The sequence below is a fragment of the Rhagoletis zephyria genome, unplaced genomic scaffold (genome assembly GCF_001687245.7).
Source record: "Rhagoletis zephyria isolate East Lansing unplaced genomic scaffold, Rhagoletis_zephyria_1.1 Rzeph_scaffold_00379, whole genome shotgun sequence".
In the NCBI taxonomy this organism is placed as follows: Eukaryota; Metazoa; Arthropoda; class Insecta; order Diptera; family Tephritidae; genus Rhagoletis; species Rhagoletis zephyria.
Genome location: NW_016157463.1, coordinates 212,438 through 229,941, shown reverse-complemented (window position 1 = coordinate 229,941; position 17,504 = coordinate 212,438). Strand labels below are relative to the sequence as shown.

The 17,504-nt window shown below is 32.6% G+C and overlaps 1 non-coding gene across 1 annotated transcript; it reads left to right on the top strand.

Annotated features, from left to right (window-relative positions):
- Positions 1 to 13,728: 13,728 nt before the first annotated feature.
- Positions 13,729 to 13,811, top strand: TRNAL-CAG (transfer RNA leucine (anticodon CAG)). The gene has a single exon. It is a non-coding gene; the product is annotated as a tRNA-Leu (tRNA).
- The last annotated feature ends 3,693 nt before the right edge of the window (positions 13,812 to 17,504 follow it).

The window sequence follows — 17,504 nt, the reverse complement described above, 5'->3', positions numbered from 1 at the left end:
ATGCTGAGAGCAAGTGTGATGAATTCAGTTGTGGTGAGTTCAGTTTAGGTGTGGTAGGATGAGTTGATTTGTGGCGAGGTGAAGTTAGTTATAGTAAAGTAAGGTAAGGTGTTATTTTTTTTAAATTTTTCCTAAATCCAAATGTATTTAGTTTGAAAGTATTTAGCCACCTTGGTACTTTAGTGAAAGTGTTTTGAATATTTAGACATCTCTAAATACTGAGTATTGGTGTATTTAGTACCCAAACTGGTACTTGAAATACGAAAGTATTTAGGTATGCCCATCACTGTTTTAGATAATAATTTCTCTCTGTGCACCCATAGCCTGCATACATATCATCTACTCCCTCCAACTGTACACATCCCGCAAATAATTTCCACTACAGTCTACTGAAACAAAATTTGTTCTGCCACTAAGCTGCTCATATGTATGTATGTTTATACATATAAGGTTGCTGCTGTTTTTAGTATTGCTGCCAGTGTTGTTTTACGGCGTGAGTGATATGACGATAACGTGACGAATATTTTATTTACATTTAAGTGGTATAAGTATAATCCTTTTGTGTGTATGTGCATAAGTTTTTTTTTTATATTTTCAGCCACATATATACATATAGTATGTATATGCAATTCTTTAATTTTTCCTTTTTTTCGCCAACATGGCGACTGCTGCTCGAGGGCTTTTACTTTTACATGACCTTGCATAACTGCGTACTTATATTTACACACACACATGCATACGTTTGTAAGTGTTCGTTTGTTCCCGCACTCCTCTCTATGTGACTCTCCCCCTCTCTCTTTCTTTTGAACATAAATTTTGCATGCATATTTCTTGCTAATTTTTTTTTGCCACTCACGCTTTATTGCCTTTCATTTTTATTAAATTTTTTTCTGATTTTTTCTTCATCGATTCGTTTTTATGACTTTTTGCAAATTTTTCATCTGCCTTCGTTTTATGTTTGAGGGCACGTAATCCCATTTAACGCATTAATGTCATCGTAATAACATCAAAATGTCGAATGACATTCGGCTTCTGCTGCCTGTCAGCCAGTCAGCTACTCATCCACGAATTCATGCTCACGCATTATACTTACATACATATGCTTTTTCTTTTTTTTTGGGTTTGTTTCATTGCTCAACCGCGTGCATTACGTGATGTTGCCACATTTTCGCTATTGTCATTGTTATTCATATCAAAAAATTTAATTTGTTTGTCTTGTAAACAACTGTCACCTCGACTCGAGCTTTGCCTTGGAACTCTTTAATGAAATTGTTTTAGTGTACATTTTGACAGTTACAAAGTGCTGTCGTTTGAAAATTTTATTATTGTTCTGAACTCATTCGTGAGAAAAAAAAATCTAGACAACAACACTCTGTGACTGTAAAAATGGAGCAACCGCGTGGTTTGGCCTTAAGACGTCACAACTTCAAGATTTCATTGATTTTTCTGTATATTTTTTATCACTAAATTCCTTAATGGCTGTACCGGCTTGGATACATTTTTTTTTTCATGACAAAACTCAAAATTATACGTTCGTCAGAAAATGCGAAAAACTATTTCTTACCACATTTTGCTCATATGAGCAAGGAAGACTTATGACAAAAATTGGCTCAAGCTTTTGCTGAAAGATAAATACAAGCTCTGCTTACATGTTTGGTGCATAATCTCAAAAATTCGAAATATTGAGTTATGTCTCTTTTGAAGATGGTGTGCTATATATTCTTTGATAGGGGTGTCACTTTTGTAGAATATGAAAATTAGTTTTATATATGGATACGTAAGTGGAGTAAAATATTATATACAGTAGTAATATTGTGGTTGTCCACGCTTGCCTGGTTATCAGGTTATCTCGTTAAAAATAATTTTTAGTAGTGTATTTTGTTGTTATACAGATAGCCTGATAGCCAGGCAAACGTGAGCGAGATTATAATATGGTTATAAAGCAAGAGGCGATTGAAAAGGCTTTAACCCGTACATAATAGAGTTGCCACTTATATAAAATATCACAAAATTGTTATTAAACAGAAAGTGTTGCAACACGGCGTCTCAGTAAATATCCGTCTCTCTGGTCAGGCTTCCCGGTCATAGAGACATAGAAGGCAACCGTATAACAAAGTATCATTGTATCACCGCAACCAACCAACCAATGCCTCACTTAACTATAAGGTATCGAGAATTAGTTTGATAATTTCTGGGTCCCCAAATACCAGCAGTTTATTGGCTTAGAATCCATGCAGTGCTAGAAAAATGGGAAAAGATCTTAGCTAGCTAACGGAATTACTTTCAATTGAATGCATTGTACCATTTTTGGACCATACAATTTCAAAATCCCTTAAAACATACCTATATACTCAATACATTTGTATGTGTGAAAGCGGAAGATTTAAAATTGAAATGGAAAATTGAAGAGCAGGTAGAAAAAAAGGATATTAAGTATGTATTTTAAATCGCTTTTAACCTTGATAGATACATACATATGTACACGAGTTAAATAAGTATAGTTGCGTATACATACATATACTTACATATACAAACGTTATGCTAAAAATATATTTTTCTCGTTAAACAGCAAAAAACCTTTAATGATTCAGGTCGGGAATACATAAATACTCATGCACACATACACAGATACATAGATGTGCATGTACATACTTACCTGAGATCCCATTTGTGGCAAAAGCAAAAACAATCAATATCCATTTCAATGGACGCACCGTTATTAATTATTTGCTTTGGTCATTGATGCGTAGTATCCTAGGTAGATTTCTCCTCATTTTTGAAAAGCACATGCGTTACGCATTTTTACTTTGAGCTGAAAACTCATCAAATCCTTAACCACAGTCATCAATAAGTAGGAGGAGCTTAATGCCTACGCAGACAAACACTCGGCCAAAGCTCAACACATATCTACACGGTGGGTGGCACTCGTAGTTATGTACATACACACCATTTACAAATATTTTCTACGTTCAAAGCCGCTGCCATAAGCAAAGAATAGGCAATAAGATGCAACAGGAAACTCCATACGAGAGCAGCTTTAAAGATTTAAGGGCAGAAACAACTACTTACAAAGCTTGAAAAGTAGCAGCTGTAAATAACACAAATTTGATACCTACTAAAACACCTTACATTGAGCTGGATAGGTTTATGGTTGGGCATCAACAGCAACAAGTGTAGGTGCACTGCTTACTATGAGTATTTTTTATGTGCATATATAAGTACATATGTAAGTATGTACTACCCCTGTGGGGAAAGTCTCTAGTTCTGAACTAGTGCGCTTCTAGTATATTTAGATCCAGTACTAGTTTGCCATAAATCTCTATTGCATGCAAGCAACAACTGGCGAATTTAACATGGCTATGTCCTAGGAAATGTCAATCGCCCACCGCTGCATCGCTTTTTCGATGGTTCCGAACTAGTCCTAAATTCTATAGTTCCGAAACAGTTCTAAAATCGACAGACGAAAGAAAAAAGTATCACGACTTTTCAATATTTTTGGTTCTTTCGTGTATGTGCGATTTTAAGTGATTTTGAAATAAATATATTTTCAATTTTAACTTAAATTTGTTTGAATGATTGTAAGAAATGTACATTTACATACCTTTGGCTGTAGCTGCGTTTGCATAGGTGCCTGCTGTTATTGATTAGATTCCAGACGGTCGCAAGATGTTAAAATGTTAACACAAATTTTGGTTTTGTAATACCAAGCTATGAAAAAGCATCTGCGAAGTGCAGAATAAAAACGTGTTTGAACGAAAAAGCCGCCAAACACATATCTGTGTAAAGTAAAGAAGCTTCACACTGCCTCTCTTTTTCGATAGTTTCAAACTAGTTCTAAATTCGGCAGCTAAGATCTACACCTTTTCCTACAGTATTTCAGAAAAAACACAAATGTATTTCAGAAAAGGTCAAATGAATTTCAGAAAAGGCCAAATGAATTTCAGAAAAACTCAAATGTATTGTAGAAAAGGGCAAATGTATTTCAGAAAAACTCAAATGTATTTCAGAAAAGGCCAAATGTATTTCAGAAAAAGCCAAATGAAATTCAAAAAAAAAACACAAATGTATTTCAGAAAAAAACAAAATGTATTTCAGAAAAGGCCAAATGTATTTCAGAAAAGGCCAAACGAAATTCATAAAAAAACAAAATGTATTTCAGAAAAAAACAAAATGTATTTCAGAAAAGGCCAAATGAATTTCAGAAAAACTCAAATGTATTTCAGAAAAGACCAAATGTATTTCAAAAAAAGCCAAATGAAATTCAGAAACACACAATCGGTTTACGACTGCCTATTTATTTTACTGCAATATTCTTACAAGCTACTTCTTAAAACTACATATTTATTGAGTAACAGAGAGAAAGAGAATTACCTCTTACATAACAACACCCACCAACCGTATCTTGTGGAATATCGAAATAAAGTTACTCACTGCCACTTATTTAGTATGTATGCTCATTAAGATTTTGATTTTCTCTATTATAAAATATGGAAAATATCAAATAAATAATCTTCAAATAGCTGACAAGTAAAAACTTATCTTTTTCGATTTAAAAACTTTTTTACTAAAAATTCTCAAATAACTATTTCCTAACGCTATTAAGCTTCAATTGTCACTGTAAAATTTCAAAAGCACTTCCTTGTTTTTACATCTGTACATTGAGGAAGGAAACGATTGTTCCTTAAATAAAAGTTGCTCAACTATCTTCATACAAACATACATATGTATGTAAGTGTGTACGAGCATGAATGTTGCCAACCATTACTCATGTGAACACGTGTTAAGCCATTGGGTAGCATAAGTTTCTTATTTACCCCTGCATTGATTCATTCGTACATATCTGCATGTATATACATGCATCAAGTTGGCTGTCCTGTTGCACCTATGTACATATCTTCATGTACAGATGCCACCTGCAGTAAGTACTTCAAACGAATCTTATTGTTGTTGGGTATAGCCTTTGTCATTATCGCTTCGAATCCTCAAGCAGTATGTATGTATGTATAGCACAGCTAGTCTAGAGTTGCCAAACGTACCCCATTGGGTGGGACATACCGACATACCCCATTTTGACTTTTTGTACCCCCTTGCTACGGGAGATTGCGTAGATGCCTTATTTTTGCCCGAAATCGTTCACTTTTCACTTAAAGCGTGTTTGTCTTCTTCAAGTTTCACAGACTATTAGTTGAATCAAAGTTGAACGAAAAGTATAATTTTTATTTGAAAATATTCTTATGCCATATTTAGGGCCAAATTATATTCATATGTACATATATGTACCAACACTGGCGATCAAAACTGAGTGAATGGCGATTTCAACATGTTTTTCAAGTTAATTATTTTGTTATTTTTTTATACAAATGCTTTTCAGGCTTTAAACAAAACCATATACATACATTCATTAATCGAACTTGCAATCTTAATAAAAAATTTAGAAAAATTTAACAAATTTCCATCAAAATTTTTAACTTTTTAATCTGAATTCTTGAATATGCAGTTACATGCCTCATGAAATTTTTGTAAAATTAGTGCAAGTTTTAAATAGCGCATTTTTCATATAAGAATTGCAATTTATAAAAACTGACATTGATTTTTTTTATTTTTATTTTTTTCAAACTTTCTTGCGCATTTTCTTCAAATTCAGCTTTGTTCCGAAAAAAACTATCAGTAAAATAGTATCAAAGATCAATGCGGTTTTTAGCCACGCTAGCATATCCAAAAACTCAGATGAAAACGTCTAAAATTTGTATGGAAATTTGTTGCATTTTTCTAGAGTTTGTATTAAGTTTGAGAGTTTGAATTAATTTTGTGGTTTTGGCTATAGCATCAAAAATATTTTTATGAAATATAACAAAGAAAATTTACTTGAAAACCACTGTAAATATTTAAAATAAAATCATCATGCACTCAGTTTTGATCGGCAGTGTAACTTTGTTTTGTTGTTCCATAAGCGAATAAATTAATTTTTTATTGAATGCATTTAGTTTTATCTGTCCCCCGAAAAATACCCCTTTTCCTTTCCCTTTTGTACCCCAAGTTCCCCAATTTGTTTTTATCTGTACCCCTTTCGGCATTTTAGGTCTGGCAACCCTTAGCTAATCGCAAATAGCTACCCACTTTTGGACAAAAGATGCTCGTATTTTATTATGGGCCACTGTAATTGACCAACAAATATGAGGGAGTTGGATTGTATTTTCAAGCTATACGCCTCCGTCATTGTGGCTGGTGTTGTTGAATGCATTGTGGTGTTGTCATACGAGTATATGTGCTATGTATGTAGGTGCATGTGTAGGCGTATCTATTGCATACAAGCAGCTGCAAAACAACAAAATCCATAACTACAGTTGCAGCGTTAGGCAGGCAGAGCGACATATAGCCAGAATCTTCAATAAATGGGTTGGAAAGAAGCTGGTAGGGGAGAGCTATGGTAACTTGCACTATACATTTCAAAGCCTGCTTTAATTGTGCATTAAAGTGAGGCAGAATATGCCGTTTTTCCTTATTAAATAGCGCTCAGTTGTGTGTTGTTATTGTAAACTTTCGTAAAGCACTTTTTGAGGACATGCATTTGAATGAAAGATTATTTCAGTTTATTTATACTACATGCGTATATAGTACGTATGATATCGTATGACCATTTTTTCCAATCATCGACAACGATCACCATATATAGTGTTAGATATATGTACATTAGACTGTATCACCAAAAAAGTTGCGGTTTTTCCGCCGGGATTACAATTTTTATAATATTTTAAGGCGTCCAAAAATATTTCGGAAAAATATCAAGATTTAAGCGAGCTGGACCGATTTGAAAATACCTCCAAAATGAAGTTTTTTATGAATAAAAATAGTTTCTTAAAGAACTTTTTTAAAAACTCCCCTCATATGATAAATTAGATTAAGCTTAAAAAATCTGCATAAAAATATTTAAAAATCTTTTCAACGGAATCGTAAGAATGAGATTTGATGCTGTTTTTTACTTTTTTCAAAGATTGGTTTACGAAAATCTTGAATAACTGGGCCAAAACTATTCTGATTTAGACTTATGGGATCTCAGTAGAAAGGTATTTTCACACTGTTTTTATTTCTGGCAAAAAAAGTCATTCGTGTACCAATTTTTTTTCCAAATACCAACACATCTTAATTCAACTTTGAATGCCGCTCGTTCATCCTACCTTTCTCTTTCATCCTTAGAATGAGTTTAACACCTCTTAGGTCTAAATCGGAGGAGTTTAGGTTCAGTTATTCAAGTTTTTCCTATACCAATCTTTGAAAAAAGTTAAAAAACAGTATCAAAAATGTCATCAATACGATTCAGTTCTAAATTTTTTTTTAATTTTTTTTTAATATTTCTTTAATTTAATTAAAAAAAATATATTCCTACGAACAGATAACCTCCTCCTTTTTTTGGAAGTCGGTTGATAATAAAATAAACGATTTTAAACAGAAAACTCAAACTTTACCTTCTCATATATATTTATATAGTGCAAAGTTATGTTTTGCGCTCATAACCGATAGATAATTTTAATTTTTGATTTTGACTATGCAAACTTTACCTGGGCAATCGAAATTTACTTTATTTTCGGTAAATACAAATAAATCCATACATAATTCAATACCGTTGATTGCCTACACAATTCTTGTTGGTTCGGCCATGCTTATTAGCTGCTAAAAATACCAAGGGCAGACAATAAATAAGCAAATATATACTTTGATAAAAAACCAAAACAAATTTGTGTAACCATAAATGAGCCTTCCTACCACATTTGTACACACACGCACACACACACACAAGTATGTTACATTTAATAACACTTTTCGGCCATTAAACGTGCATGCACACACACTTGCATATACATACATAATGAAAATACATAAATACATACATATGTGTGATGTATATGGACTCACTTTGGTTTGCTCTATGTACGTGTGGTTTGACCATGCCATGCCGACCTAGAAAGCTGCAGCATCATAGTTAACATTTTACCGACAAATTTTACCAGATATTGGAAAATATAGTGTGTATTTAGGTCGTCTCAAAAACTGTTGCAATCTTCAAATGTCAAATGCAAAGGCATAACCACAGTTTTACCAAACATATGTGTGGAAGGCTTTCACATGCCACAACACACTTTTTATTGGGATTTTCGGCATATAGACTCTGTATGGCATATGTATGTATGTATGATACGTACTATGCATATGTATATGTATTTCCATGAATTTTCGATCATGTATCTACATATAACAACAACTAAGTACTTGACCACAATTACAGTAATAAAGGCAAAAACAGAGCAGACTTTCATAACAGCTCTTAACCATACAATGTGGTAATGTCATTCAAGTTGAGCAGCTAGCAATAACAAATGATATACATGCATATATAGGTATGAGTTAATCTACATGCATATATGTACATACATGCATATATGTACATTAGACTGCATCACCAAAAAAAGTTGCGGGTTTTCCGCTGGGGTTACAAAATTTATTATACTTTAAGACGTCCACCAAAATATTTCGGAAAAATATTAAGATTTGAGCGAGCTGGACCGATTTGAAAAATCCTCCAAAAATGGAGTTTTTTATGAATAAAAATAGTTTCTTAAAGAACTTTTTAAAAAAAGTCCCCTCAGATGACAAAACAGATTAGGTTTAAAAAATCTGCATAAAAATATTTAAAAATCTCTTCAACGGAACCGTTTTAATGAGATTTTTGATGCTGTTTTTTTACTTTTTTTAAAGATTGATTCACGAAAAACTTAAATAACTGCGCCAAAACTATTCTGATTTAGACTTATGGGATCTCGGTAGAAAGGTATTTTTCACTATTTTTATTTATGTGCAAAAAAAGTCATTCGTGTCCCAATATTTTTTTTTTTTCAAATACCAACACATCTTAATTCAACATTGAATGACGTCCGTTCATCCTACCTTTCTTTTTCATCCTTTGAATGAGTTTATTAGCAAAGAGATAAAAAGGGTGAGCAAATACCTTTCCAATAATACCTCACAAGTCTAAATCGGGAGAGTTAAGGTTCAGTTATTCAAGTTTTTCTTATACCAATCTTTGAAAAAATTAAAAACAGCATCAAAAATCTTATTATTACGATTCCGTTCAAATTTTTTTTTTATTTTTTTTTTAAATATTTTTATGCAAATTTTTTTGGCTTAAACCGTTTTGTCATTTGAGGGGATTTTTTCAAAAAAAAATCTTTAAGAAACTATTTTTATTCAAAAAAATCTCCATTTTTGGAGGTATTTTAAAATCGGTCCAGCTCACTAAAATCTTAATATTTTTTCGAAATATTTTGGCGGACGTCTTAAAATATAATAGATTTTATAATTCCAATGGAAAAACAGTACCGCTTTTTTTTGGATGGGGAGTGATGCAGTCTAATGTACATACATACATAGTAATATGTAAAATATGCACACATGCAGTATGTGGGCTAAGGTGCTTCTTAGATTTCAACTTTCGAAAAGTTGTCGCGTCAACTCGCAAAGAACTTCGTAAAATACCCATAATTCGTCGGATACCAATATTGTGATACATATTTCAATTAATTTGATTTTAATCTAACAGGTGGCAACCCTCTTCAAAAACGGTGCAGGTCTGGTGACCTTCACAAATAATGCCTAAGCGTATTTTATGATATGCGAGTATGTTCATACATACGTATATATATGTACATAGTTAGTTAGGTAACACTTTTCGAATAGGTGGCAACCCTAATAAAAAATATTGTTAAAATAAAAATTTTACAAAACACTTTCTTTTGGCGCTCATACGAGTGTTAATATTTCATAAAGTAACTTGTGTATAATTTAACTAGTTATGACTTTTCAAATAAGTGGCAACCCTCTTCTTAAGAATTTTCAAACTAAAATCTCTTTTAATCTTTTTCGTTTAAGATTGTGATGCATACCTCAATTAACTGATAAATTATGTAAATTGAATTTCCCTCTTTAAACAGATGGCAACACTTTTATTTATGATTTATAAATTAAAACTTTCCAAACCGATTTTGATTGATTTTTTTTTTTCAATAAATGTTCAAACAAAATAAAGATTTCTTAAAACTCTTTCATTGGACACTTGCATATATTTAAATATTTCATATAACATACGTAAGATATAACAAAACATTTCAGAAAAAATGGCAGCCCTCTCAAAAAGTACTTTCAATATAAACCTTTCTCAAATCATTTTCGTCTGATAGTTTGCTACATATTTCATTAGGTGATGCATTATATTAAATTTGACTCTTCAAACAGGTGGCAACACCGTCCAAAGGTTTTTAAAACTAAAACCTTCTGGAAGCTCTTCCCTCTGACAGTGTGCGACATATTCTGCAAAGTGGTAAATCAATTTGAATTTGACTTTTTAAACAGCTGGCAATCTTACATATACGTATGTACATATATATGGATCCCGGCCTTTATAAGGTCCCAAAAATTCCGGGATTGCTTTTTTAGTTTTTCACTCTGACGTCAGTAATTAAAAATGATTTAAAAAATTCAGAGAAATGTGCTTAGAGAATAAGTACGGGTATCAAACTAAAGTGGAAATTCTGTAGAATTTAAACAGATTCAAGTTTTTGGTGCAGAAGGACCGGTAAGTATTAAAAATGTCTTTTTAAAATTTTATTCTTGAAATTTCGCAATATTTCTTTTTGAAAAAATTATATATTAAGGACTTATATAAACTCGATAACATCCTCGAACTTCGTCCTTCTAACTTTATAAGCTTAAACAATTACCTATTAGTCCTTGGGAATCCAAGAAATTTTAATTTTTTTCAATTCTAAAGAAATTTCCCCTATCCTTTTTTATTCTATATTGTAATAACGGGTGATTTTTTTGAGGTTAGGATTTTCATGCATTAGTATTTGACAGATCACGTGGGATTTCAGACATGGTGTCAAAGAGAAAGATGCTCAGTATGCTTTGACATTTCATCATGAATAGACTTACTAACGAGCAACGCTTGCAAATCATTGAATTTTATTACCAAAATCAGTGTTCGGTTCGAAATGTGTTTCGCAAACCCAATTGCTGCGAACGGCGACGAATCGACATTTCACGGTCTTCAGCAACACTCTCAGAAACAGACGCAATATTCTCTTCTGTACGCACTGTACGCATTCGTGTGGTTGGTTTAATGTCCAATAAAGTAAACTGAGTGCGAAACTTGGTCACAATCGCATTAATTGTTTGCTCACTTGGTCGATTATGTAGACCATAAATCGGACGTAAAGCGAACCGAACACTGATTTTGGTAATAAAATTCAATGATTTGCAAGCGTTGCTCGTTAGTAAGTCTATTCATGATGAAATGTCAAAGCATACTGAGCATCTTTCTCTTTGACACCATGTCTGAAATCCCACGTGATCTGTCAAATACTAATGCATGAAAATCCTAACCTCAAAAAAATCACCCGTTAGTAGTGGTAATGGTAATGGTAATTGTCATTGTAATATTAGTAGTAATTGTAATGGTATTTGCCATTGTAATCCGATTCATATTGTAATGGTAATCATATCTCTCTTTGTCTTCGTATTTGTAGTCATATTCGTACTCGACTTCAACTTCATCTTTGCCTTCGTATTCATATTCGTATTCGTCTCGGTCTTCTGACATGTCTTTCTGTTGATCTTCGTACCCGTCGTCGTCTTCGCTTTGCGTTCGTCTTAGTAATCATCTTCGTATTTGTGTTCATCTTCAATTTAGTCTTTTTTCCAAAAAACATGTTTAGGTCAAACAAGAAACACCCTAATGTAGGTATGCTCAATAGCCAACTATGTATCTTCAGTTTTCATTTATGTATATTTGCAATTATGTCTGCTTAGTCATGTGCCACAGGTTCATGTTTTTGTTTTTGTTTTTGTTGTTGTTGCTGTGGTTAAATTAATTGTTGCTTAACCAGCTGTTTTTGTCATTATCTACTTGCTTATTTTACTAACTCATCCACTTTAGCGCAGATTGTGAATGTAAATGAAGAATTGCCAAGGTCTGGTCTACAGGTCGTATGTGTGATGTAAGAAAATGTTCAGAAATTAGTAATTATTTTCACTGTCCGTATGGATATGTATGTATTTACTATGATTTTCTTCAGTTCACTATTTCCTGGGTATGTACATATTTGAAGTTATTTAATCAGAATCTTCACCAAATCCAGGACTTGTTCAATACAATTTTGAAGTGTAGGTGAAGCGTGTGAAAGTTGCAAACGATAATAATGATTCAAAAGTGATGTTGTGATTAAAATAATTGTTCATCCGATAACGCACACAATACGCTGTACTTAAGCAGTTTTGCCTTTATATATATGTAGTGCATAGACGTTTTTGATAATATTTCTCCATAATTGCATGCCATAAGCTCTTGTTTGGCTTTAGTTAATACATATTGATAATTAATTTTGCTTTAATTGTATTATACGTTGTTTATTTTCGATATTATCTGTTTAAATTTTCCTATAACCAAAACATTTGTTAAGATTTTACATACATACCTACATATGTCATGTGAGAGATTCTTTTTCAGCCTACTTGTCGTATGAGTTACTTTTGAAAGTGTTCAATACATATTTGTACGAGTACGTTATCAACACCCTGCTTATCTGCTTGCTGACAGTTGTCTCTTTGAAAAGTCGCTGGTCACTTGTGTTAAAAACTTTTAATTAAAGAAAATTCTTAAATTATTTAATGCAAGAAAGTTAAAAATGCTTGTGAGAAATTCTTTCTTAAATTAGTGGATTATGTTTTGATTTTTTCCAAGTAATTGAGAATCCAATTATTGTTTAATAACTATGGAATATGTACATATGTAGGGTTTTCACTATAAACACTAACTTATCTTACCAGTAATGCTAAGGCCATCATCATCTTTAAGAGACTATTTTTATTCATAGAAAACTCCATTATTGGAGGTATTTTCAAATCGGTCTAGGTCACGTAAATCTTAATATTTTTCCGAAATATTTTGGTTGACGTCTTAAAATATAAAAGATTTTATAATTCCAGGGGAAAAAAAGTACCGATTTTTTTTTTTTTTTTTTTTTGATGGGGAGTGATGTACATTAGACATAAGCTGCGATCAGATATTTCCCTTGACCTGCGTCATCTGTCATTCAATAGTTGAAATACATGAAATACACATACATACTCTTTGTTTCCTTTTCTGATTTTGTAGCTGTTTTGCTTTTTATTTAACTGGCCGTAAAGCTCGAAAAATCAGGTTATATGGGATTTTTTCTTTGAAATCGCTTCATTACTTCTCGTGCAATAAGCATTTTTGTGAAGCTCTAAAAATTACAATTGCAACATTTAAGCAAATGATACATACCGAAACGTCGGACGTAGTACTCTACGTCAATAAGTGATGACATGGCGCAAAATTATGGTTTTGCCTCTAAAATGGCTGATTTACCCCAACTCTGACAAACCAGATTTCACTTGGGATGAGCCATATGGTATAATAACATAATTGAACACCATGCAAAAAAATCAACTCTCATTTGGGTGCATACAAGTAATTAGGGAAAATATATTAAAAAAAGGAACAGTCCAGCGCCTTCGTCTTGGTACATACATTCTTTATGTGCTTCATTATTATGTATTAAATCACACAATCACCCAGCGCAGTTTACTTTTCACCAAGTGCATATTCACACGCACTGCTTGTGAAGTGGCCTACGGCTGCCAGTGTTGCCAATGGTCAGGATGGCCGAGTGGTCTAAGGCGCTGCGTTCAGGTCGCAGTCTACTCTGTAGGCGTGGGTTCGAATCCCACTTCTGACATTCAATTATTTTTTTATGAAAGAAACGAAAAACTCTAAGCGACTTTATTCAGCGAATTGAATGCAGTTGTCATAAATATTTTAGCTTACAAAATTTTATGTCAAAAGTATGAAATTTTTGCCAATGCAATCTTGATCCAAAAATGCCTTCATAAAAGAAAAAGTTTTCCTAGTATCAAAGTATTTTGTAAGAAATTTTTGTATGCATGCCTACACCAAGAGTTTTTTTTTGAATGTGGTCATTGTTTTGAAAAGTATGTATGCAGCTAAGAAAAACTTAATATATGTATATAAGTGAATAATTAAATACTTTTAGGGCATATGTATGTAAGTATATTAGGGTGGTCCAGAAATACTCTACAAATTAGAAACAAGAAGTAAAGAACGTCGAAAGTAGGGAAACCGCCGAAGCATTTAAATTTTCCATACGTTCTCCTTAGGGAAGAATCAATTTTATATATTTATAGATATTCGACGAAAAAATTTATTTCCCCTATGTAAAATATATATATGGAAAACTTCAAACCCCCGGCGGCACACATTGATGTACTAGAGGAAGCAAGTCAATTTTTATAGTTATTATAACCAAGGAATGAAACCGATTCAAAATAACATTCCGGTTTCGGTTTCGGTTTTGGTTTCGCTCTTCGAAACTTGTTTCGGTTTCGGTTTCCTTCCGGTTTCGGTTTTGTAATAAGAAAATTAAAACAAGATTGACAAAAATAAAGTCATCACCAGATTCACTTAAATATTTGCTTTTTGCTGTAAAATTGAAGATGTATGAAAACTTAAATATAATTGTTATTTTCGTGAAATATTTACTAAAGACTTCATTTCTCTGCGTTTTTTAACTATATATGTGAAAATGAAAGTCAAAATAACTTCTTTCAAATACCGATGCCAGATCGGAGATTTAATTTTTTAGGCATCTTTTTAGTAGCTTTTTGCGAAAATTTAGTATGCCAAAATTACTGCTTAAAAAGAATTTTTGCAAAATATTGCTGATTTTGGTTAAATAATTCATTTACTTCAAAGAAATTCTTATTTCTTTTGGAGATAAATGTAATTTGTGGATAGGGAAGTAAACCGAAGTAAAATAAAGTGACGAAGTGCAGGCTTCTAAAGTGAAGCGAGAAACTTCAATTGAAGTGACAGCGAAAGCACTGCTATCGCCAAGGCGTATTTAACAAGGTGGTGTTGACCGTATATAAGTAAAAAATTACACTAACAAATTATACGCTGATGTCCATACTGTCATTGGTATGAGTTACAACAAACACATCATTTTGACGTAATGGCCTCCACGGCGAAAAACTCAGCTGTCGCCCCAACACCACCTTTTTTAATACACCTTGGCTATCGCCTTGTATAAATTCGCCTTAAATTGCAGCACATTTATCAGTGTTGCCATAAATCACAAAATATAAGAATTTAAAGTAAGGCTATCCACATACTAGTCAACAAATTTCATGTGCAAGTCATTTTTTGTGAAACCGCATGGTTATGGTACTGAAGAAAAAAAAAATTTGGTCTAGCAACCTGCTGCTGATTTTTATAAATTTCTGGAAACCGACTGAATTCTGTGCTTGAAAAGGTCAAGATAACGGTTACGGTTTTGGTTTCGGTTATGTAAAACGAAACGGTTTTTCATGCCTTGAAAAAAAAAAAACAAATTTTTCAGTGATTTTTGACAGGCTGTATTTTGGCTGAAAGATGGCATTTTAAAGCTTCCTAATTGTGGTTTTTAGATTTCTTGGCTAATTTTTGGGAGCCATGGTCTGAGCGAAGTTTGGCAACCTCTTTTGTACACAGGCGTACGAACGGAGAGACTTGGGTACAAGTGCCTTCGGGTATTAATATTATATTTTTGATATTCTTCAATTCTGCGGGTGGCTGGAAAAAAAAAGTGGGCCATCCTAATGAACATATGTACAGTAGGGTGGTCCAAAATAAGTTAAGTTGGAATTTTAATGCTCTCACCCCCTAGGATTGCCCTCAATATATGGAAAAAAGAAATGTATTTTACATGAAAAAAAACAACTTTTCATAGAAATGGAAAAAAGAAATGTATTTTACATGAAAAAAAAAGAACTTTTCATAGAAATGGTATGCAGTTCTTGAACATTAATATTTTTCGATCGGAAAGCTCTGCTTCTCTTCAGGAGACTTCCAATAACAATATCCAATTGCTTATTTAACCATATTGCGTATTGGCGGACCTTTACAATATAGTTACTATAAAGAAATTCTTAAATAATTAAATGGGTATTATTATTAGTTAATTCCTGAAGATAAACAGATTTTCTGTTCGAAAAATATTAATTTTTAAGAATTCTATACCATTTCTAATACATTTTTTTTTCATATAAAATACATGGAAAACTTTGAGCGCTTTGAGAGACCTCTAAATATATTGTGATTCAAAAACAAATAAAAACACGGGTATATTTTTGCGGTAAAGAACAATTCCGACTTAACTTTTTCGATGCATTTTTGGTCCACCTTAGGGTACAGACATACATATGTAACTAAATATGTACGTACATAATTATATATCTATTTTACTGTTATCGCCTATCTTTTATTAATCTATTCGCTTCTTCATTTACATACGATTCTGTTGCGCATACGTCAGATATATATATATACATACATACATACATACCCTGCAGGAAATGGGACTAGTCGGTAGCTAACTATTAACTAACTTGCAGTCGACTAGTGGTAACTATTTATTAACTGTTTCCTTTGGCCGTAACTAACTACTTTTTAAGGGCCATGGCCTAAAATTAGTGAGAACTGGTTAACTGGTAACTACTTTTGGACATAAACTATCAATAAAAAAGATTTTCTCAAGTTTTTTATAATTTTATTTATTTACTTATTTTATATTATATTAATACATATTTCCTTATTTGTTTAAATGTTCTTTTGTAGGAGGTTTCATGTTTGAATTCGATAAGACATAACATCAAAATGATAATATAGAACTTCGAGCTTTCTTTTATTTGTCCTGAATACGAAAAATAATCTGCGAAGTGCAGAAAAAAGTGTATGGAAACCAATTATTGTTTGAGGATATTTAAATAGAAACTTTCAAAGAAAAAAATACTTCTGATAGCGTCTGCATGACTCCTGCACGACTTTACAACTAACTTAAAGCTTTGTCATATAGTTTTGTCATAGCTAATTAAAAGTGAGTTATCTATCGGAATCCCGCAAAACATCTAAGTTGAAGTTGGTTATTTTAATCAATTGATAATTTTTTCCACAGGGTATGTACATATATACTAATGTATGCGCCAGTACGCGTGTACTCACCGCTAACGTGCTGTCGATTGGTTCATAAGTTTTTTCGTTCTCTACAAGATACTTATGTATGTATGTACACACTATGTATGACTACTATGTACCATGTATGACTAGTTTGTCGGCTAGTGCTCTCCAACGCACATACTTATGTACATATACATACTGCATATACATAAGTATGTATGTATGTACGTGTGTAGTATATATAATTAGTGACCGTTCGTAAGCGCTGCGCATTATAATTATATATTGTGATTAGATTTTTTTTATTTTTAAACATTTTACTTTCAAAGCGAGAGGCGAGTATAGAATAAGCGATAAGCATTCTCATTGCTCGAGCACAACGCTCAGAAGTGTGCACTCTTGATTGCTGGCGGCAAGT